The sequence below is a fragment of the Suricata suricatta genome, chromosome 4, assembly GCF_006229205.1.
Source record: "Suricata suricatta isolate VVHF042 chromosome 4, meerkat_22Aug2017_6uvM2_HiC, whole genome shotgun sequence".
NCBI lineage: Eukaryota > Metazoa > Chordata > Mammalia > Carnivora > Herpestidae > Suricata > Suricata suricatta.
Genome location: NC_043703.1, coordinates 128,480,735 through 128,504,217, shown reverse-complemented (window position 1 = coordinate 128,504,217; position 23,483 = coordinate 128,480,735). Strand labels below are relative to the sequence as shown.

General features: G+C 49.2%; 1 protein-coding gene across 4 annotated transcripts in view; it reads right to left on the bottom strand.

The window, feature by feature from the left end:
* Positions 1 to 23,483, bottom strand: part of PAX8 (paired box 8) — a 56,795-nt gene that overhangs the window by 32,083 nt on the left and 1,229 nt on the right. The gene's annotated exons all lie outside the window — the stretch shown is intronic.

The following is a 23,483-nucleotide window of genomic DNA, read 5'->3' as shown; positions in this document are numbered from 1 at the left end:
TGACCATTTTCTTCCACCAGATCGAAAGCGCCATGAGAGCAGGACCGTGTCTGTCTTGTTCATTATAAAATTGTATTAGGAGTTCAATTAATATGTGCCACATGAACAAACTAATGGTCTTTAGCTTCTTCTTTCTTCTCCTCATATGGAGGCCTCACTAAAGCATGACATTTTAAACTCCTAATATTTACCTAACCAGTACCTTCCTAGCCATCCCCAGCGTTCACACGTCCAAATTTTCATTTGTCCATTTGACATATATTTATCAAGCACCTACCATATGTCAGGCATTTCACTAGAACTGATCATATAGAGTTGATGCCTGATCTCATGGAGCCCCTAGTCTAGAAATAGGTATATGTTTAAAAAATAACACACAAATAATGTATAAATCTTGCTGGGATAGTGCTATTGGGACACAAGAGGGTACAGTATTAAAGAGTAAGGGAGTGGAGGGTGAGACATAGAATTAGTTCCAGAGACCAAAGAAAATCTCTCTAAGTGATGTATCATCTGGGACAGAGGCAGAGGTTAACTAGTCACCTGCACTCACCAGTCTTTGCACTCAATGTACACACATGACCTTTTGTGGGGAGGGAGCAACACATCTAAAACCAGAGTCTGACCGTGTACCCCGCTGTATTGAGGAACCCTGTTGGGGCGTGGCACCATCTCCCACATGGTGAGGTCTCAGCTCCTAAATCTGGAGGACAAGATCTATGTGAGCCAGCCTGGCTTACCTCTCTTCACCAACCTTGATCCCTACCGGTCTGAAACTTCTTTCTGATGACTCAGCAACACGGAATTGCACGCTGTTCTTTCATAGCATCCAAATCCTCCCCTGCATCCTTGTTTATGCTGTCCTCCATGCCTGGAGTGGTCTTTCCTAACTGTCTCCTGATTGATTTGTACTCATACCTGAGCTGCTTTGGGAAGCTACTTCCTGCAGGAAGTCACCCCTGCCTTTCCTGCCTGCTGTCTCTGCTCCTTCTTTTTAAACATGCCGGGGCATGGTCTCTACCACTACATGTGGCAGAGTATGTGTCTATTTATACTGACTGTGTCCTGTTACACAGACTGTGCCACTTGAAGGATGATGATTTTTTGATATTCTGAAGCCCTATCTAGTATAATGCATGGTATATAGTAGGCACTCAGTAAACACTGGTTAATTATTGGAAGAAAGGAAAGAAAGAGGGAGGGAAAGAAGGAACAAAGGAAAGAGAGGGAAGAAGGAGGGAAGGAAGGATAGAAAGAGGAAAGGGAGAGAGGGATGGAAGGAGAAGGGAGGGAGGGATAAAAGAAAAGGAGGGAAGGGCAGAGGGAGAGAGGGAGGGAGGAAAGTAAACAGGCTCCAAACAAGCTTAGTGAAGCCCACACATTCTCTGCCCTAAGCAGAATTCTGTCATCCAGAGGCATGTTCTTTTAGACATGAGCTATTTAAAAGGGAATCCAGATATCACAGTCCAGGAAAAGAGAAGTTAGTCCTCTGGCAGGAGCCATGGGATGAATGCAGAGACAAGCTTTGATGTCAGCACGAAATGTGTGAGCACTTTTCGTGGCTCCTGCACGGCCTGTTTGGTTCTGCAGGGGCTCCCTGTGAGATGACAGCTACTATGGCATTTCACTCCCATGAGGAGACTGTCACCAAGGCGGGTCTGCAGATTCCCTAGGGAGAAGCCTTTTCCTACTAACCCTGGCCTCAGAGGGGCTTTGGAGAAAGATGCAGGGTGACCCACACAGATTGACCCTCACAGGGTTTATGGCTCTGGGGGGGAAGACTTCAGTGTGCATTGAGGGAAGGAGCCACAAGAGATAGCTCAGGCTAAGCATGACCACTGTGTAGAGTCAACACTACCTCTGCTGGCACCTGGACCTCCCAGACTCAGAGGCACGCTTGAGGAGAAGTTTCTGACTCAGGGCTGCTGGGCAGTGCCACCCTTTTATGTCTAACAGGATCCAGTTGTTCATAAAGAAAGTGGTGTCCCAGGTCTCATTGCCAAGAAGCTCAGCACTGTGCTGTGTTCAAGGTCAAGGGCATGACCAAGCCAGTCCTGGAACCTTGTTTCCTCAGACCCCTCTGACGTTAATTAGCATCATCAGTCAGCATCCGGTCAGAACACAGAGACCTGTCCCTAGGTATTTCTGCAGAGATGCTTCAATGTAGGAGCTTGCTTCTCTGGCTGCCGGGGGGCTGTAAGCTGAGCACAAAGAAACACTGAGGTAACCCTGAGGTGGTAACTCCAGGGAGAAGCCACTGCTTCTAGGGGGAGGAAATGGAAGAGGCCTATTCTGTCCTGGTCATTATCTTGCTCTTGGAAGGTTCTGGAATGCTTTAAGGGATAGAAAATAATCCCAGCTCTGGCTTCCCTGCTCCTGGAACCCCTGTTGAGATGGTTATTCCTAGATTCCTGGGCTTGTCCCTGTTGATTTATTCTCCTGGTCTGTTGGGTTCTATTCCTCTTGTGGGGCCTCCACGCACTTGAATGAAGCCCCAGAGTCTCCAGATAGGGAGGCCATGAGGACAAACTCCAGCTCCCTTTTTCTCTCAACCCAATGTTCTGGCAAATCTGAGGGTCTCTGGAGGCCCTTAGGGAACAATGGGATAAGAAGTTTGGTTCCCTTCGGAGTTCTGCCTTAGATCAGCCCAGAGGGTGGGAGGGTTTAGCACTGTTCTTTCATTCTCAACTGGGAGAGAGGGCTGGGAGGGGCAGTGGGGGAGGGGGGGGAGACAAAGGGTGGGGAAAGAGGTTTCCTCTGGATTAGTCTCTAGCTGGAAAAGAACCAAAATTGGCGGGTATCTTGCCAGTGTTGGACTTAAAGAAGAGGAAAGAGGGAAAGGAGGAAGGAAGCAAGGGCTGTTTTCAGGATTCAACCTCTCCTTCTCCCGTTACTCAATGCTTAGAAATAATACTGAGAGCCAGCCTGGCAGGACCTACTTACGCTAGAGCCAGGCTGGACACTCTAAGTGCATCTTTTCATTAGTTCTCATGACAGCCCTTTGAGGTAGGTAGCACACTGTCCCCATTCTACAGATGAGGAGATGAAGGGCAGAGGCCCTGTGGAATTTGCCCAAGGCTGCATTATTACAAAGGGGCAGAACTGTGACTCAGGCATAGGGCCTCCACGTGCCGCTTGGCAGCACGGATGGTTCCAGAACAGTGAGTCCCTTCTCTAAGAGCCACAGTGTCTTCATGTCACCCACCAAACAGGGGTACATTCCAAAACCCACTTCAGGACCCTCCCCAGATTTTCATTTTGTTGAGGCCCTAATCTTTCTTTTTTTTTTTTTTAAACTATTTTCTTTAATCATAAATTCGGTTCTTTTTTAAAAATAGTTTTTTAAGTTTATTTATTCATTTTGAGAGAGTGTGAGTGGGGGAGGAGAAAAGAGAGAGGAGAGAGAGGGAGACTTTCAAGCAGGTTCCACACTGCCAGTACAGAGCCCCATGCAGGACTCAAACCCACAAAACCATGAGATCATGACCCGAGCTGAAACCAAAAGTTGGATGTGTAACTGCCGGAGCCACCCAGGTGCCCCAACCTAATTTGGTTCTATTTCCCCGTACCCCTCCATGCTAATCTTGCACTCAGTTTCCATGCATTGCCACTGCCTTTGTGCCTAGTCTTTCCTGCTCTGGGCTTGATCCTCTGCCCTCTCTTGATTGCCTTCCTTTCCTTTCCAGACCTTGCTGACTGCCCTGGCGCCTCCTTTTCTCGTTTCCTCCCAGCCCTTTCCCTGCCCCAGTCCCTTGGTCCCGTCAGAGATGACAGAGCCCTCCCGCCACCTCTCCCCTACCCGTTCACCCTGAGTGTTCCCTTCTTTCTGCCTCTGCACTCCTTTGGCCGACCCCCTCCCTGCATCATCTTTATTGCCTGCATGACTGCTCAGGTTCTTTATCCCATCTTCCCCTCAAAGGCATTCGCAGCTCGGCTGTTATTCTTGTATTAGCATTGAACCCATTAAAGCTAATTTGTTTGCCCTAATCTCCATTTATTTTTCCCTAGTTGATATTAGATTTCCCTTTCTATTGCTCCAGCATGATTTTCTCTTTGTCTTCCTAATGGTCTACCCCCCTCTCTCTTCCTCTATTAATCTGGTTGGCTTCACCGTGTGTTTCAAGGCCTTTCTCTGCCTCCCCCAGCCCTTAGATTAACCCTGTCACCTCCCTCCCTGGAAGGGCCCCAGTGCATGGATTTCCAAGGATGGAGCGGCTGTAAATGTCAGTAGACCCTTAGGAAGCCTAAGAGAAGTCCCACTTGACCTGAGGCCCTGCCCTGTCCTGAGGCCAGTCTGGACACCTGGAACTCAGGGGCCAGGAAGCTGGAGGCAACTGGAAAAAACATGGGCTCTTTTGAGTCCAGAAGGATGGCCAAACTCAAGGGTTCCCTGGCTAGGTTCCTCGCTGGGGCTGTCTCAGAGATTTCTGGAGGCTTCTGTAAGCTTTCTCAGATCTGTACATTACATCAGTAGGCCGAACAGTGGATGGGTCACTTTCTCCCTTTTAGGTTGGGTACCATTTTTCCTCCGTCCTTGGTTCTCCAACTAGGGGCACACTTCCTCCTCTCCCTGAAGAGGTAAAGCCTCCTCTCTGTGGATGTGGCTTTGGGGGGGCTAATATGCACCTTGCACTCATGTTCCCCCAGATAGAAACCTTCCTGGACCAGCTGTCAGGGACCTCCACTACCCTCTGCTTACCCCACCCCCCCAGCCCCGATTGCCCCTGTCCATGGCCCTCTATCTGAATCTCATTAGGTCTCTCGGGATCGATGCTCTGTCTGCCCCCTAGATACCTAGCAACCTGAGGCCAGGTACAGTGTCCTATCTGACCATACAAGCTTGCCTTGCAGAGGGACAGCCAGGTTCCCCGAGGCTGCCTGCTGGAATAACCTGGGGCGTTTGGAAACTTTCTAACTCCAGAGTTCAATAAGACTCTCTTGCTATGGTGTCCCTAAACCTGTATTTCAAAAAGTTCCTCTGGTGATAGCCCAGAGTTTATATCCACTCAGTAGATGGTCAATGCATGCTTTTTGAAAGCAATAATTAATTGCTTAAACATGAACTTCTGGTCAGAGGCTGCAGTGGACCTTTCCAGTGCTAGTTGGAGGTTGACTAGAGGTCATTCTTCTCGACTCCTCCCCACTGAGCTTAGATGCTTCCAGATTCCAGACGTGGTGCACCAGGGGCTGCAGGAGAAAGGGCCCGGGCCTCTGCATCTCGGGGGGAGGGAGATCTGTGAGGCGAGAGTGCCAGCCTGCCCTGGACACGTCCTTAGAAGCCCAGCAGCCACACAAATCACTCTGCCACACCTTTCCACCACCCTCCCTGAGGGCAGAGGCCTGTGGATGTTAATGCCATTTTAAAAAATATGGGTCTATATGAAAGCAATTATCAGTCCTTTAGATTTTAATCCAATGAGTACCCCCTCTACGTCTAATAATATTCCAGGCTGGGTGTATGGGGGAGACGGTTTCTGCATAGAAGACACAGTTCTTGCCCTTGAGAAACTTACAAGTTAATAATCCCTGACACATTATACAACCTTAAAATTTTAAAATTGGTTCACACACACTATCTCCTTCAATTCTTTCTACAAGCCTGTGGAATACCTATGGTGGGGGCTGTGCATGTGTGAATGCGTGTGTGTGTGTGTGTGTGTGTGGTGGTGGAGATGAGGATGAATCATCAATAATTCGCGTCCTGATGACATACATTATGTAACCTTCTGCCAGGTTCTATAGCTCAAAGTTATAATGTTATAAATGTGGGTGTTGTAGACATTGACTTAAAAATCACCCAGAGGTGGGGAGAGGAGGGAGAGGAGAGGTAGCTAGAAGGACCCCTGGTGGGGAAGGGAGGCTGTGGCAGGGAGAGGGAGAGGCAGAAGGAGAGAGGGAAGGGAGCAGGGGAGGCAGGTGGGGTAAATGCAGTGACTGAGAAGGCGTAAGTAGGAAAGACATCTTGAATAGAAGTGAAATCACATGAAGAGGAGAAGCGGGAAGTCTTGCCTCACCTAGAGGGTTGAACTATTTGACCTCGGAGATTCTCTCTAACCAGGATTCTATGCTTCTGAGATCTTAATTAAGATAAGAGGTGGCTGACAAGCTGAGCAAGGAGGTGGCTGGAGAGGGTGAGCTTTGGTCTGAACTTGAGGCAATTGAAAGGGGTGTGTGTGTGTGTGTGTGTGTGTGTGTGTGTGTGTGTCTGTTGTGTGCAGGTGCAGAGTCCTCGGGGCTGGGGTGGGAGAGGGAAAAAGTGGGGCTTGGCGGTCCTGAGGAGCGAGACAGGTAGGAACAAATGAAGAGGAACCGCTTTTTTGAGCCCGACAAACCGAGCAAAATCTGTGACAAAACTGCGTATCTGTGTTTTCCACACCTGACAGCAGCTGGGCCCCCAGACCCTGGCACCATAGCGAAGTGGATTACACACTCTAGAAACCACACTCACAGCTGTGTAAGAACCAGGAGGGGCAGACAGAGGTAGACTCAGCCTGCAGGTTATGGTTTCATGGGAGGGAACAGGGATGCCGAGACCTCGGTTTCACCCACTCTGGGACCTTGCCTGTCTGTGCCTCAGTTTCCTCATCTGGTCTGGAGGCAGAAAATGATCTTTACTGTCACTTTACAACAGCTGTCACTCTGGAAATGCCCTCAGGCCTGGGAGCTAGAAGTCAGACACCCCCAGGAGGGTGTGCAGAGAGCTCTGTGGTGGGACGCTGGGCAACTTTTCCACACAGGAAGCTATCAGTGTGTGGCCCTGAGGCCACCTATAGGAAGATGAGGGAAAGTGGCACCCAGTGGGCCCCCAGGGCTGCTACATGACTTGCATGATGGCAGAGAGAGACGCTCTGGATGACTGACTGCGGAGGTGGCCATGGGCAGTATCCTAGTTAGTGCCAGTTGTGGGCTTTTCTAGAGTGTTCTTGGCCAGGAAGGGGAGGCAACCCATCTAATGTCACAGACTCAGTTCATGGCACAGCAAAGACTCATGTTTTCTGACCTAAATCTCTGTTGATTCCATTCCCAGGAGGCCCTTGTGGACCTGAGCACATCTTGACTGGGGGCAGCTGGGCAGACAGAGGAGGAAGAAAGTGTGAGGATTGGGCAGAATGGTTCTGAACCTCGACACACCCTGAAAAACATTTCTGCTCCTCTTACCAGCTTATTCATTTGTCATTCTTATTTGCTTATGTGGTGAACCCAGACTCGGGGTTCTTATCTGTGGGCTCCAGGATTGTGAAGCAGAGTCCCCTCCTCTGTGGGAGCACTGGGGTGGGCACCACAAGAAAGGCTCTAGAGAACCCGTATCTACGTCTCCTCCTCTTCTGTCAGTCCCAACAGATGCTTCTACACCTGGTGTCATTTGGACCTAAAGCAGCTAAGCATCCATTCAGGGATGGATGGGGGGCTGACCCAGATCAACAACCTGCAACACTCAGATTGTCATGTGTTGAACTGTGTCCCCTCAAAACTCGTATGTTGAAGTCCTAACCCCCAGTACCTCAGAATGTGACCTTATTTGGAAATAGGCTCTTTGCAAATGATCAACATGAGGTCATTAGGGTGGTTCCTAATCCAATGACTGTGTCCTTAAGGAAGAGGAAATTTGGACTTGCAGTGATGACAAAGGGAGAATGTCATGTGAAGACTGAAGTTGTGTTGCTACAAGCCAAAAGACACCAAAGATGGGCAGCAAGCCCCTGGAAGCTGGGGGAGGGGCGTGGAAAACAGACCCCCCACTACTGCAGCCCTCAGAAGGAACCCCAACCCTGCCAGCATGTTGATCTCACACTTCCAGCCTCCAGAGCTGTGAGACAACTTTCTGTTATTTCAGCCCCCCAGTTTGTGGTACTTATGGCAGCCACAGCAAACAAATGCACAGATCAACAGGATTCTAGCTCTGAACTGGACCCAGCAGGCTTAGGGGTGCATCCTTGGGCTGCTCCCCTGGGATATTTGGCTGACTCTGCAGTATAAGGCAGGCTCAGCCAGGCAGAGAGCACTTTCTAACATCTGACTTTCCCTGCGTGCTCCTGCTCCTCCTGGCATTGCTCTCATTCCTACAGAGCCACCATCTTGGTTTCCATTCCCGATTCTTCTAGCATGTGGTAAATTCTTTAATGTCAACACATCAGCATAGCAAAGCCTCCATGTAGGTGTCAATCACTCTTACCCAGCCAGGCTGGGTTCCCCCCAGTCAACCAGAACATCCAGGCTTCTCCCTCTTTCAAGAACTTTCTGGATTGACTTTAAGAGTTGGTTTATGGACTCACCTAACGTTTGCAGAGCACTTTCAAAGTGCTGGCATGTAAGTAATTCTTAAATGCAATTAAATTTAATAAATATCAATTCGGCCTTGGTTTTATTAGGGATGGGTTTCCATAACTCTGTGAGAGATGTGGGGCTAGCACATTGAGCCCATTTTCTAGATGCAGACACTGACTTGGAAGGTTAACAGGCTCGTGCACAGCCAGTCAAGAGCAGACTTGAGACTGCACCTCAGTCTGATCCACTCGTGCCCACAGCCAGGTGGGAAAGCTTGGTGAGGCGGGGCTGCTGTATCGCAAGAAAGGCTGTCTCCCCAGCAGGCTGGCATGACAGTCGCTACATGTGAAAGGTCTCTGGCTGGGCCTTGATGGGCTGACTGTGGGTCTGTGGTTCTCAAAAACAGAATAACTGGGCACTTGTGTTGGGTACAGACTCTAGGGCCCTAGGTCTGTTAATAGAGCTCTGGGAGCTTCTGGTGCTGGAAGACCATGCTTGAGAAACACTTGTACAGAGCAAATTTTTAAAAATGGTTATTCCACTTAGTGAATATTCATTAAGCATCTAGCATATATCTCCTATGTGCCAGAGCAGTTTGGGGCATTTAATTCACAGCCTCCAGAATCTTGTTAGCATTGGTCCTTACAGATGGGCCCCAAATCTGGCCATCCATCCTGCCTAGCTGGTGCCCAACATCCACAAGACAGGACCCCTGTTGGGTTGGTCTTTCCCAGGCCTGCCAGCACTTGCTACTTGCAGTGGTCAGTGCTGCCCAGCCTCAACACCCTGCACCTGGGCCTGGGCCAGCAAGGTGCCTCAGGACCGGGAGGTGTCCTAGTGGGGCAGCTCAGGCCTCGGTGGCTGCACCAGGTTTCCCAAAAAACCTCATTCTTTTCCCCCTAGTCCCACAGTACCCCCTTATTATAAGGAAAATAGAAAAGTGATCACAGCAATATCATGTGAAAGGGCCAAGTGGGCTTCATGTTGGGAAAACTTGGTTTGCCAAGCTCAAATGTACAAGTTAGGTCAAGTTGAAAACAAATACATCCTATAGGAGAATTATGTCAAAATTACCATCATTGGGGGACCTTGGGGGAGGGCTCAGTGGGTTAAGCAGCTAACTCTTGATTTCAGCTCAGGTCATGATCTCACAGTTTGTGAGATCAAGCCCTGTGTTGGGCTCTGTGCTGACTGCTTGGAACCTGCTTGGGACTCTCTCTCTCCCTCTCTCTCTGTCCCCCCCCCCACTCTCTCTCTCTCTCAAAACATATAAATTAGCTTTAAAAAAAAGCCTACCATCATGGGCATTTTTGGAGCCCTCTTTTGATATAGGATTTTATGTCTAGGTGTGGGGGATGTAGAGAGAATGAAGAGTTCTCACTCTTGCCTAGCTCAGAGGTGAGTGCAGTGGGGAGACCAGACAGTCACTAAAGCCAAGGGGAGCAGAAAGGGTCGGGTTGGGGAAGTGGAATGTGGGCAGGGCTTTGTCAAAAGGGTAAAAGTAGGGGTGATGTTCCAGGCAGCTACCATTGCATGGGCAAAGGCGCAGAGGGGGGACTGCACACGGTGTGTTTTGGAAACAAAGGCTTGTTGGCTGGAACATGGGTTTGCATATGGAAGTAGCAGGAAACAGCGTCAGGGAGGTGGGATAGAATGTTCTCAAATCGTACACCAGCGGTTTGCCCACAGATGCCTGTTAATGATTGGATTAAAAGGAAGTGCAAACAGGACTCCAAGATTATTTTGGAAAATCACCAGGCTAAGATTCTCTGGAACCGGGCTGGGAAAGGAGAGAAATCAGAACATTTTGATAATGTGAATCATCTAGCTATCACAGATTATTGCCAAGCTGTTCTCCTTAATAAAAATACCACAAAGCTCAAAGAGGATAAAATAGGTACGGCGGCTCGGGCAAGAGAGCTAAAAGGAATCTGAAAATCAATGACAAGGGAGGTGTGAAGTCAAGCCAGGAGATGATGGAAGTTTTCATGCACAGTGAGTAAAACACTCCTGAACATGTACGTTGAAGGCACTTGGCCCTGACAGCAGAGTTACTATCAACAATGCCTTAGCCTGGCCTCTCTGGTCAAAGCCCCCTATAAATCCCAGCTGACATGCTATTGTTGTACCCTTTGCCCAGAGCTGACTCTTGTCCCTGTGGGCTGCCCGCACTCCTAGGACTCCATATCTCTGCTCCCGCTGGTCCCTCCCAGTGTCTTCTGATGGAGTCCTGCCCCTGCCTCAGGATTGGCCCCCACCCCTGCCCCTGCCCATAGCCCTGCATACCTCCCTCTACCACGAGCTCAGCCGTGTATGTCTATCTGGGCTGGAGCTTTCCCTTTCTCTCTTGGCTTGTGGCTAAAAGCCCCATTTGTTTCCACTCTAGAATGGCAGCATGAAGGCAGAGGTCAGGTCTCCTGAGTTCTGCAACCCCAAAGCCCAGAACCTACTGAAGGGTTCCATGCATGTTTACTCATTAAATTGAAAGGTAGTGTACAAATGTCCTTTGAAACAATGTGGAGTTCAAGCTCAAGGCTTATGTGGCCAGGGGATGCATGATTGGGTGAGAGGGTGAGGGAGTGTCATAGGATCCTAGAGTAGCTGAGCACAGGGTGGGTGGCGGGGAAGAGAGTGTGCAGTCAGGGACCTGTGCAGGGCACTGCCAGGCAAATGCAGGCACGGGGGGAGTCAGAGGCAGAGGGTAGAGGGACCCTTCTTTAGGAGCTAGAGTAAACCCTCAGGTGATTCAGGTCCAGGGCCCAGACTGGGCACCCACTGAAGAGAGAAATAGGCCAGGAGGAGAAGAGACAGTCTCTCTCAGGGCAGTAGAGGGCTGAGAACAGAAGCATCTCTAGAGAGCGGTGAACCCATGATGATTTCTGTGGCTGGTGTCATGGGCTACATGTTTGTGTCCCCCCACCCCTGACCAAATCCAAACGTTGAAGCCCCAATGTGATGGTATTTGAAGGTGGGGCCTTCAGGAGACAATTAAGGTTAGATGAGGTCATGCGGGTAGACCCTTATGATGGGGTCAGTGCTTATAATTAGAGCTTATAATAATGATTATGCTTAGAAGAAGAGGCACCAGATCTCTTTCTCTCCAGGCACGTGCACCAAGTAAAGGCCACGTGAGGACACCGCGTCAAGTCCCAAGTCAACAAGTGGGGAAGAGCAGCCTCACCAGACTCTACCATGCTGTATTCTGACCTCAGCCTCTCAGCCTCCAGAACTGTGAGAAATAAATCTCTGTTGCATAAGCACCCAGTGCATGGCATTGTATTGCAACAGCCTGAGCTGATGGACAGGTGGCTGGGATGGAAGGTGTAGGGGTGATGGGATCTTCTGAGGAAATCTCAAAGAGAGGTGTCATGGCCCTAGGAATGCTCCACGGCAGCAGAGAGGGAGACAGAGGGGCACTGTGACTAAGCTCTGTGGGCAAGTGTCCTTACTCTGTCACAAAGTCACTGGGTCCCTTGAGTGACCAGCACATGTGTGCCAAATATCACATGCCTGGAAAGCAGGGGGCTTGTTAAAAAAGTAGAAGTGAGAGGTGGGGGCCCAGGGACATGGCTGGCTTTCTTTCTTTTCTTTCTTTCTTTCTTTCACTTTTTTAATGTTTATTTATTTTTGAGAGTCTGAGAGGTGGGGGGGGCAGAGAGAGAGGGGGACAGAGGGTCCTAAGCAGGCTCTGCACTGACCGGGAGCAGGACACGGGGTTCGAACTCATGAATCATGAGATCATGACCTAAAAGCCAAAGTCGGACACTCAACTGACTGAGCCACCCAGGTGCTCCTACAGAGCTCCTTCCTTGATGGCGGCAGTGCAAATCCTCTGTGATGGAAATGTTCAGGTGCCTCCCCACACAGGCATCTTATCATTTCGCAGAATCGGGGTGCTGTGCCCACCAGGCAAACATTAGGCAACTCCAGTCTCACATCAACACAAGCTGTTCTGACACTTGTCAGAAGACAGGGCACCTGGAAGGCCACACACACTTCCACCAAGAGTGTGGCCACACGGCAAGCTCCGCATAGCAAAAAGTCTGGTGTGCTGCTAACTCAATCCCAGATCCTAAGGCATGTATGATGTCATGGCTGTTAAATAGAAAAAAAATTACACCTTGAACTCAAAGGTGGTTTGTCCACAAATGCACTTTCTCCTGCCACTGTGGCTCAGTTTCATTATGTCAATGAGCACGTCTGCCTGCTCTGCAGGGAAACATTGTTTGAGAATCACTGATTTATGAAGGTTATACAAATATTTGTGGATCAAATGTACAAAGCATTCATGATGACGCCATATTGTTTGTGATAATCAGCTCATGAAGGTGCTGCAGCGGGCGATGTGCATCCGTGAGACTGCGGCACACGCTCTAGTGGCCCCTGCACATTTTAGTGAATAGGGGCATATGTGCTCATAGGGCGGCAGGGCGAGGACCGAGCGGCTCAGGGGACAGAGCTGCCAGGGGGTTCGGAGCAGTGGCAGACGATTACACAGGATATTCTCATGGTCTGAGTAGAGGTCGGAGCCCACCAGTGATAGCGCTCAGCCACCAGTGTTGCCATCCTCAGGGGACCAAGAGGCCAGATCTCTAGGATAAGCAAGTCCTGCTGCGCTCGATCACCTGCTCGGTAACTCTGTCCTCATCTGGGAAGGGCCACCATGAATCCCAGAGACAGAGGGCAGCTAATGGCTCTGACACTGGCCCAACAAATGGTCCATGCAAATGACTGTCTTTTGGTTTCATTTGAAAACAAGGTCTCTGTGGGGTCCTGGGGGCCCAGGCAGGAGGCCATGGCTGGACACTGGAGTTTCTGCTCAGATTTCAAACTGTAGGTGGCAAGAACACGGTGGTCACAGGTCACAGGTCTGTGACCTCATGCCTAAACTGTTCAGACTTGATCCACAACACAGAGCAGATTCCCTGGATATCCTGGACCTCAGTTCCCTACCTTGTCTACTATGGGTGTTTCTCAGCAATGTGGACTCAGCCAGGACTCAACAACGGCACCTGTATTTTCCTGGCTGTATTTCTTGGGGTCTAAAGGAGCAAGGGCTTCCTACGTGTATGTGTGTGAGCATATGTCGCCCACATGTGTACGGGTGTGGGTATAACTGGCTATGCGGGTGTGTGTATCATATATAGGGGACCAGGACAGGACAGCTGGGGATAAACTTTAAGAAGGCACTCACTCTCAGAGCCAGCCTTGCCCTTTCATGCACCCGAGAGCAAGTGCTTCCTTAAATTTTGCCCTCAGGATACCTCTGTGCCTCACCCTAGTCCCAACCCCAGCTGGGTGTATGTGTGAGTGTGTATGTGTGTGGCTCTGTAGGTTTGTGTGTATGGGAGTATGTGTGTTGTGTACATGTGCGCATACATGTGGGTGTGTGTATTTGTGTGTATGGGTGTGCAGTTGTGTGTCTGTGTGTGTTGGTGTCTCTGGGCTTCAGTGGTCTCTGCCAGCAGGTGTGGGAGCCCCTCTTCCCAGTCCCGTAGGTCAGTGCTCACCTAGAACAGGCCACAGCCAGCACTCCCTGGACCTGAGTCAGCCCTCACTCCACCCCGGCACACACTGAAGGCAGCCCGGGGTCACAGAGAGAGGGCTGATTAGAAGGACGGAGGCTCTGCTGTGCCACTAAGGTACTGGGTTCTGGGACGAGGTTCACCCCGTGAGTCTCATTTCCTTGTCCATAAAATGTGGCCACAGGGTCTCACCTGGGAGACAAAATCCTACGAAGCTCCTGTGATATGTGAGGGCTACATACTCACAGGTGTTTAGGTGGGTCAGATCTAGAAGGCATGAGCCACAGAGGGAAATATTCCTTTACAAAGCAGACTATAAAACATGCCATAAAAGTAAAGTGCTAGGGGCCCTGGCAGGGAGGGGGCAGAGAGGAGGGAAGGCTTTAGGGGCGGGTGGCGTTGGAGCTGGGCTGGTGGAGGATAGCTGGAATGCAGGGACGCCCTGGCTAAGTGTTTCACAGGCATGAGGTCAGCCAGTCCTCCCAGCAGCCTGCCAAGGCAGGAACCTGGAGTCTACTTTTCTGCAGGTGTAAGTGGTCAAAGGGGGGCTCAAAATCCCCTAGGCCAGTCCCTTAGGCGCTCCCTTCCACCCTCCAGCAAGGAGAGTGACAGGCTCCCTGGCCTCAAGATGGGCCCCATCTACACGGGGCCGATTGGCAAACACACACACACAGAACTGTCTGCAAACAATAGAAGGCTGTGCACAATTGTGTCCATGCTGTGGTACAGACAGTGACTTCCAGGGAGGTGGGTACAGAGAGCAGTGTGGGCAGGGGCATGATGCGCTTCTGGCCTCAGATCTCGCAGGGAGATGGAGACCTTCCAGCCAACAGGATCCAGCTGGCCAGGAATGCAATGGTGAGAAGGCAATCAGGGCAGCACCCATGTCACTACCAGCAGGGCTGCAAAAGGGTGAGCCCTGAGGTCTGGTGGGTTTACCACAGTTAGGGGCACCTGTCCAGACAGCGAGCAGGAGACGGGAAGCTTGGGGGGCACAGGGATCTCCTTGGTGTGGGGCACCGTCATATCGTCACAGAATATGCGGACCAGAAGGACTTACTCCTTGTCACACTGTCAATGGGATGGGAGGCCTAGAAGGGAAATCCTATAAAGTCTGCACATCTCTGAAGGTGTGGGGGCCACGCATCAGCAGTGTCTGGCAAGCATTTTGATTTAGTGGAAGGGCACCACGTTGCCATGAGCCAGCCAGTCACCCCACTCCAGAGTCAGTGTAGACCCCCATGGAGCTGGTTGAGCCTCCACAGGCTCACATGCTGTCTCTCTGGGACCTGCACTCCAGGTACCAACTAGACTCAAGGAGGCCAGATGAAGTTCATCTGTTGTCGGTAGCGACATGGTTGAGCTGGGGAGGCTCTTTGAGATAAATCACCTTTGGTGTTCCCACCACCTGGCTTATTAGATTTCAGTCATTGTCCTGACACTGAATTGTTTTGTCTGATGATTTCCCCATCCTGGTGCTGTGGGTTGGTCTCCTTGACAGGGAATCACAAAACTCCAGCTGCCCAGTGGAGTGAGAGTCACCCCTTCACTACCGGGGCAGCGAATGCCACCATTTCTGGCCTGGTGCCCTGCACATGGCGGGTGGCTCTACACCAGGGCTTGTTACATTGAATTAAACCACCAACACTTGGGTTCCAGTTGGTTCCTAGCTTGAGTCTAGTACCTTTCCTGCCCTGACATTCTCCCTCCCATTTTCATTCCCCCCTTGTTTCCACCTCGAAGTCACAGCCAGATGCCCAAGGACCTGTAAAGAGGTTGCCCCATTCCTGCCAAACTCCATTTTGACAGCACTCAAGAATGAACTCAGTCTCAGAGAAGACCAAACAGAGCTGAAGTCAGTGACTTTGGTGCTCAACTAATTTTAAATGTCAGCCGGGTTTGCTGTCAGGACAAAGCTGGATGATTATTATACAAAGTAGGAAAATATAAGCCGGGGGCAAGGTGGAGGGAGGGAGAGAAAGAGACTTGCGAATTTTAACTCTTTAAAGATAAATGTATGGTTTTGTGTTGATTACGAACTAGTACCAAGACATGTCCTCCCGTGGTCCTCTCTTACCCACAGCATAGCCACACACCACTTCAGCTCATCTTCCTCTAAGATCCTAGATTCTAGGAAAATTCTAGAATGTTCTAGATTCCAACATAAAGTCCGTGGAAAGCCCATTCTAGTGTTTCCCCCATGACTGGGTTTTCTGTAAAATGAAATAAGGAATCATTTTCCAGAGAAAGCGGCAGTTGCAGCTGATAATGGCCACGGGGGTCTGAATCAGCATTTCCCATGTGTCTTTTCATTTAATCCAACACCCCTGGGCAGTAGACCTCTTATTTTGTCCACCTGGAGTACGTGAAAGATCTGTCCTAAATTTTAACAGGAACAAAATTTCAAGGCTGAGTTTCAAGTTACTCACGAAGAGTTTCACGGGAAATACTAAAACAATGTAATGTTTGGGCAATCTGCCCTGGAGAATTTTTGGAGACTCTCCTCCCTGGTGACCCCTGTATGAAGCAAGAAAAAAAAAAATCTTCAGTAGTTGCTATGTGCCAGGTGGGGATACTGGTTTTACTTTCAGTACTTTCTAGAAGCCCCACAACATCTTTGTATTTTATACACGCGAGGAAACTCAAGTCCAGAGAGACAACTGATTTGCCTAAGTTCACACAGGAAGAAAGCAGCAAGGTCAGGACAGGCAAAGCCTCCAGGGCATAGCCCCTCCTGCTGCCTGGAGAGATGAGGCTGCCACAGGACCCTGGCTTCACAGTGACTTCAAACTCCTCGCCCTCTTGACACCGCCTGGCCCCTGAGTTTATTCTAGGAATAATAGTGCTGCTGTCCTCCTGGAGAAGCAAAGGGATAAAAAATGCAACACAGACAGAGGGCCCTGGGTGTGCAAACATGCAGTTCACATGATGACAGCAGATTAAGCTGTTTCTTAGATGCGTCACCCAACCGGCTCCCGACCTCTCTGCTGTGCGAGTCTGACAGTGACAATATGTCCCAGTGGACTAATTAGCGCTAACTACTCAGGTCACTCCAAGGCCACTTAGGAGAGCAAGTGCAAGAGAAAAACTGATGGGCATCGTGGCTGAAGACGGGAGGAGAAAGAAAAAAGTTAAAAGAAGGGAGAGAGAAAAAACCGATTTTTTTCCTCTCTCAATCTCTCTGCTTAAACTACAGATGGGCTTTTATCGGAGAAATGCAACCGGCTCAGGAGCTGGGCAGCTGTTCTCACAGCGAAGAGTGAAAACATTAACATTAAACCGCTTACTGGCTAATGTTACAAGTTGAACCACGGCGGCGGCTCTGAAGGAGCAGATGATACGGTTCCCCCCGAGGAAGCAGTGGCGGGAATGAACTTAAACTTGGGGAAATGAGATGAGGCACCTCAGTGCTCAGCTCTGGCTGCCTGTGGATGGGGCACCGGCTGTGCACCCTGACTTCATGTGTGGGTCTTCCCAGTAACTCTAAAACTGCCATCACACCCACTAACTCATTAGTCTCTAAAGTGGACCCACAGAGGAAGGCCAAGTGTGGTTTGGAGATGCCAAGGAACCAAATTCCTTGCTGGCTTATGACTTATTGAGGTGCTGGAGTGTAGCCGTCCCCTTTTGTGGGGCAGGTGGAGACATGGCAGCCTTGGGTGCATGTGTTAAAAGAAAGCCCCCTCTCTCTGCCTTTTCTAGTGGCTGATCATTTCCTCCCTCCTCACAGCGACCTCCAGGAGGGATATCCAGATAGGCACCACTTCTCCCATTGCGCAGATGGGAAGACTGAGAACTGCACTGAAAAGGAATCTATCCTAACTGAGCTGGAGAATTAGGGGCACTGAGGAGGAGAACAAGCTGGTGGACTGAAGGCCCTGCCTGTCACTGTCACTGTTGCTATCAGTATAGGCCCTTGTATCTTCTCACCAGGGGACCAGGCCCAAAGTCCTGGGCGGAGCTGTGGGCATGAACCATCCACTGCTATAGGGAATTTGGATGAGCTGGACTTTGGAAAGAGGGTGTGGGGGCAAAGGGGGACGTGGAGTCAGATCAGCCTCTTTTAGCATCAGGTCCCTTCTCTTCTGCAAAAATGTCAATAACAATACCTACCCGCAGAGTCCTGGGAATTAAATTGGAGGATGATGTGGCCTCTCCAGGGTTACCATACCAATTACTCTCGTACTGAGGGCTTGCTAAGCACCAGGGTGCTCTGCGCTCTTTGCATATTTGTTCTCTTTCTTTGAATATGAGAGTGGCTCTCGCAGAGCTGAAGCAGCTATGGTCTGGCTGGGTGAGCCTTAGCAAGACGGGACATCTTCTGTGGCATTCAGGACTAGGGGAGGATCTTGAGGAATGAACACAGAAACAGGACCCACATACCCCTGGGGGAACTCCTGAGCTTCCCTCCCCTTGATCTTGGACATGCCTTAGTAAGGGGATGCTGGTTTCTGCCTAGCCCATTCCTGGGGACGGAGCCCCAGTCAAGGTAAAGCTAGACTCAATGACATGAATTGTGGATTTAAAATAATAAGCTTCCTGTAAAGCTTTTTCTGGCCCATGGCTCATGTAAGAGACATTTGCTCATCGTGTCCTCACCTGGCCAAGGGTGAGATCTAGAGGGGCTTTCAAAAAACTCCAATAGGCTCATCAGTCAGCCCTAACTCTGGACCCGAGGAAATAGTTAAGACCCTCAAAGATCCACTTAAGAGAGTGCCATGACCACAGATAAATAAGGAAGAGTAGAGGCCTTTACGTACCCAACCCTGACCCAGAGATTCATGGACTGAATGAACTGGGATGGGCCTGGGATAGGAACCAGGAGACCCCTGGGTTGTTGTTCTCTATTTCTTCCCCCCAAAAGAAACATCTGGCACCCCTCGAGAAAGCAGTCACTGCATAGACTTCCGAGGCAGAATATCTTCTAGCCCCGTCTCAAAAGAATCCCAGACTGAAGTGTTCCCATCTGCACCCAGAAAGAATCACTGCCGCAAAGAGTTCTGAGTGTGGGGATGCATTCTTCCCTTTTTACAGGGTGTTTTACATCTCCAAGTTCTATTTCCAAAGAGAGTGGGGGCAAATGGGGGCCAATGATTCAGCTGTTCCCCAAGGTTCAACTAAAACATAAGCAAACTGTCGTCTGGAATAGGGGTGCATCTCTTGTCCTCTCCTTTTAAAATCATTTTTTTTTCTTAAATGAAATCGTCTCTTTTCTCTTTTGGCTCCTTGCGTACTCAGAACCACAGAGCTCAAAGCTTTCTCAGCGTAACTGAGAACTCGGCACCTCTTGGACTGATAAATAGAGCAGCTTTAAAATGCTTAGAACTGAAGACAGACCAACTGTGGCGAGAGAAAGTAAACACATCCATGCACCAGTCAGCCCTAGCAAGCTCCTCGCTGAGATTACAAACTGCAGTTCCTGCTTGAGCTGGCGAGGAAGCTGGAGTAGGCTTGGGGGTGGGGGCACAGAGCAGCCTCATCTGCCTGCCTGGGTTAGTCCTGCCCCAGGGGAGATGGGTCACCTGGGAGTCTGCTCAGGACCAGGTCTGGATGTTTCTATGCATAAGAGCCCCTGCCAACGTGTTTCCCATTGGTTTCACACTTGGAAATGTCCCAAGAGAAGAGGGGACCAGTTCATTCTTCTGATTTAAAGGGGCTCATCTCCCTCACCCCACATTCTTTGTGTGCAGGTGAAATTCACCAGTTTCAGCATTAGGATTTTTCACAAAATACAAAGGGATTACTACTTTGATAGAAATAGTTGAGGAACTTTTCCTATGAAAAATAAATACTTTAAGTACCTGACCCCCAAAACATCCACACAAATTGTTTTTATGAGAACCAATTAATAAATGCTAATTCATTCAGGCATATCTCTACTAAATTACTGTTTCATTTAATTGCAGGGGAATTTTCCATTACTAAACTCTCCCTTGCTGAATTTTTTTGCATTATTTATATATTTTTTCAGTTTCACGAATAGTGAGATTGGTATGTGATATTATCTACTGTTTGTACGTCTTAAATTTCTTTTTTTCATTTAAAATGTTTCCTCATTCTTGCAGCTCCACGTAATCTGGGAGAAACATCATTAAAAGCAGACAAGATTTTATACATAAATGATTGAAAAAGGCCCTGGCTGAAATTAACCTGACAGGAGCGCATCTTGTCTGATTGTGTTTCTCTCATTTCAGCCGTGCACGAGTGTGTGAGAGTGTGCGTCTCCACTTTGGGTTTGTGTGCAAACGTTTTCCTATGTCAGTGAGTCACGAGTTCTATCTGTGGAAAGCTTGTGGGTATACAGTTGGGAGTGAAGATCACAGAGCTGTAATAATACACATAAACAACACTCAAATCTCTTTATAAACTCCCCTCCCCTCACTCCTCGCCAGCACAGTGTATATTTTCTGGCTTCCTTTTTATGCATAGAAAAGTGGGGAATTTCCAGTGGTGTTTAGAGGTAACTTAGGGAATGTGGTAGAGACCCCTGTTCAAAAAGATGTGTTTTGAAGTAGAATTTCCATTTTCTTATTTTGCATTGACAAAAGTCCTGTGCACCTGGCTGTCTTCACTCCTGAAATAACTTCTTTCATTTTTGTTCTGGTTCTCCTCCCCCTCCCCCATTGCCTTCTTTCACTGTCTTTCTCTCTTGATTCTTTCCTTTCTTTCCCGTCTTTCCCTTTCAGAGCAACATATTCGGGAGGATGTGAATGATTAAACTGTTTACTCTGAGGTTTAAGTATGAAAAGGCATGCCACCGAAGTAAGGTTTCACCTTCATACCCAACTCTATCAATAATTACAAAACAGGGATGATGATTAGTAAATATTCTTACAATTATCTCTTACGAAAATGATGCCATGTATCTGCACATACGGAGTTCTACTGATTTTACTTTCCACAAAAATTAATTACAAATTACAGAGTAACCTCCAAAATGAAGTCAGGATTGTGACTCATGAAGTCACAATCCTCTCACAAGGATTGTGAGGATACCCATGGAAAAATATATACCCATTAAACATGTACCCCGTTAGGATCCCAGGCTTGAAGCCATAAATAGAAAGTTTTGACATATCCTTTGAATAAAAATAGTGCAATCATTAAAATTTCGTGAGACTGACATTTTTGTTGTGGTTTCTTTCACTTCCTTTGTCCTCTTCAGCAAAATTAGGCACAGTCTTTTTGGGTATCGACTGATAAAATTAATTAACTTTTCTTCCACCCCAAAAAGGTCCCAAATAAATGCTTCCAATAGACATCAAAAAAGTGTCAATTAGAAATAATTGCTTCTTATCAATCAGCGGAGCAATTAAAGTGACAAAAGCTTGAAAAGATACTTATCTTAAAACTAATTCACAAGGTAGCTAAATTATCTCCTAATTAACTTGCATTGAGGGGGGCGGGAGGATGGACCATCTTGAAACAAAGATGAATTGAGGAACCCCAATACCTCTTTATGTTCCTAGAGACTGTTTTCTATCGGCAAGGAACCTGGGAAGAAAATAGATTCTTCCCAAATGTATTTGGGCTCCTTTCCTCCTTTCGAAAACCTAGAGGAAGGAATAGAGCTTCGCATCTCAGATCTAGGAAGTTAGCGTGTTCCTCCTGGATCTTAAGTCTCATTTTACCACTTGAATAGCCTATTTTCAGCAGCTGGGGTAGAGGGTGGCCGGCAAGTTAATTGCACATAACTTTTAATCACAACTTGCTTGCGTTTACTGAACTCTTTTCCTTACAGATACAGTATCATTTTCGTTTTAATATTTATGTGGCATTGATCTTTAAACATTTTTAGAAAGTGGTTTTGCTTTAGAGGATCCTTGTTCCCTGATGCTACAAAATTCCCAGTAGATTTTACAAAACGTTCAGCCCATTGCTGACCAGCGCACACCACAATAATTCTCTATGCGCTCTCCGCATAAAGCTGTAGAAAATAAAGCTGTAGAAAAAAAAAAATTAAGACCTCTCTCTGAAGCAAGATCAGCCAAGAGTGAGTGTGAGCCTGGGGTGAGCTGCAGCTGCCAGGTCGGCAGTGGCCGCGCAGGAAACTTTTCTGGGGCGTCTCTGATTTTTGGATTTTTGATTTTTTGCGCTGGGCCTCGCTCCGCGAAAAGCCCCCTGGCTGGGGCCGCTTTCGCCCCCCCGGATTCTGTTCCAGGGAAAACTTAAAGGGAAGCTTTCCAGGCAAAGCCGAACTCAGAAAGGAAGTGTTCGGGCAAAGAGAGAAGCAGCTAAAACCTGAGAGAAATGGGCATATGAAAACAGGAGGAGTCAGCTTATGAATATAGCTTTAAATATAAGCAACAGCCTTAAGTGAACAGATTAGAGAGACGGGGGTCTCTGGCTCAGGTTTTCCGGAGAGGATTTAGAAAAGAAACGGGATAGTCTCGAAATGAAACGTTTGAGCTGTGTTTTAGGCAGTTTTCTTCTGTTTAATTAGCATTAAATTAAACTAAAGGAGAAAGGCTCATTTTCCTTCCTTGCGGCTTTATTTCTTTATTTGTTTGGGGGAAGGTTTAGAAGTCCTCCCACCTTCCTTAAACGGAAAAATACCTCTGCCCTGGCTCTGCCGGGAGTGGACGGCTCTCTCCCCAAACCCAAGGACAATTTGCATCTCAGCCAGTGGGCAATGGGCCTCTCATCTTCTGGGCCTGTTGCTGATTAAAAATAAAGTAAAAATAAATAATGTCCTTTTTTTCTTTTTCCTTCTTTTGCCCCCATTTATTCCAATGAGTGCTTCTAGAATGAAAATAAGTAGCGAAAACAAAATCAAGCCAACATAAGGGACCATGACATCGTCTTATTTCTAGGAGCAACAGAGGGAAAGGGGTCTCGTGCAGCAAGGTAAATTCGAGGTCCAAGAGCACCCAGTCCTACCGGAGCCTGAAAGGTCAGGGGAAGGTCGGGCTGCGGGCGGGGGGCGGGGGTGGGGGGTGGGGAGATGGAATCGGGAACCCAGCGGAAGCGGCCAGGGCCAGGCTGGTAGAGGATGGGGCACTGAGCGCTGAGCGCTCGGCCTCGGAGACTGTCCTGACCGCAAGGCAGGGGCGACGTCCGGGATTGTGCCCGGATCGGGCTAATGACTGAGGGGCTAAAGCCTGGTCCCGGCCTCAGAAAGTGGTCAAGGAACGCGCGGTGCCCGGGCGCGGCTGGGCAAGGGGTGCCAAGCAGCTCCGCTACGTTCCCTGGCTTGCTAACCCCGCCGCTCCCGGGAAGGGCCGCGAGGTTTCTGCTCGGCGCCCCGAGAGCGGCCCCGCGCCCGCAGAAGGCGGCCGGGACGGCTGTGACCCCGCTCTTCTAGAGGGACTGGGGTGCGGAGACAGGGTCCCGCCGACTTCGTCTCCCACCCGAGAGCAAACCAGAGCGAGCAACCTTCCGGCGCCCCTCGAGGTCCCCGGCACACCGCGTCGTGGAGCCTTGGCCCGGGGACCCGAGGCTGCGCTGCGAAGCTCGGACTCGTGGCGCTCTCGGCTAAATAGAGATCTCAGCCGCGCGCCGCGCCCGATCCGACCCTGCTTATTATAACAAATGTCCCGTTTGCCGAGGGGGACTTCATATTCGCCGAGAATTCATCTGAAATATTGATTTCCTCTCACTTCGCCGGCCCACATCGATAGCGCTGCGCCCTGGCCCCATAAATCGCCTTCCCCGCGGCCGGTCCGGCTCCATCCATCACCGCGGGCCGGGCCG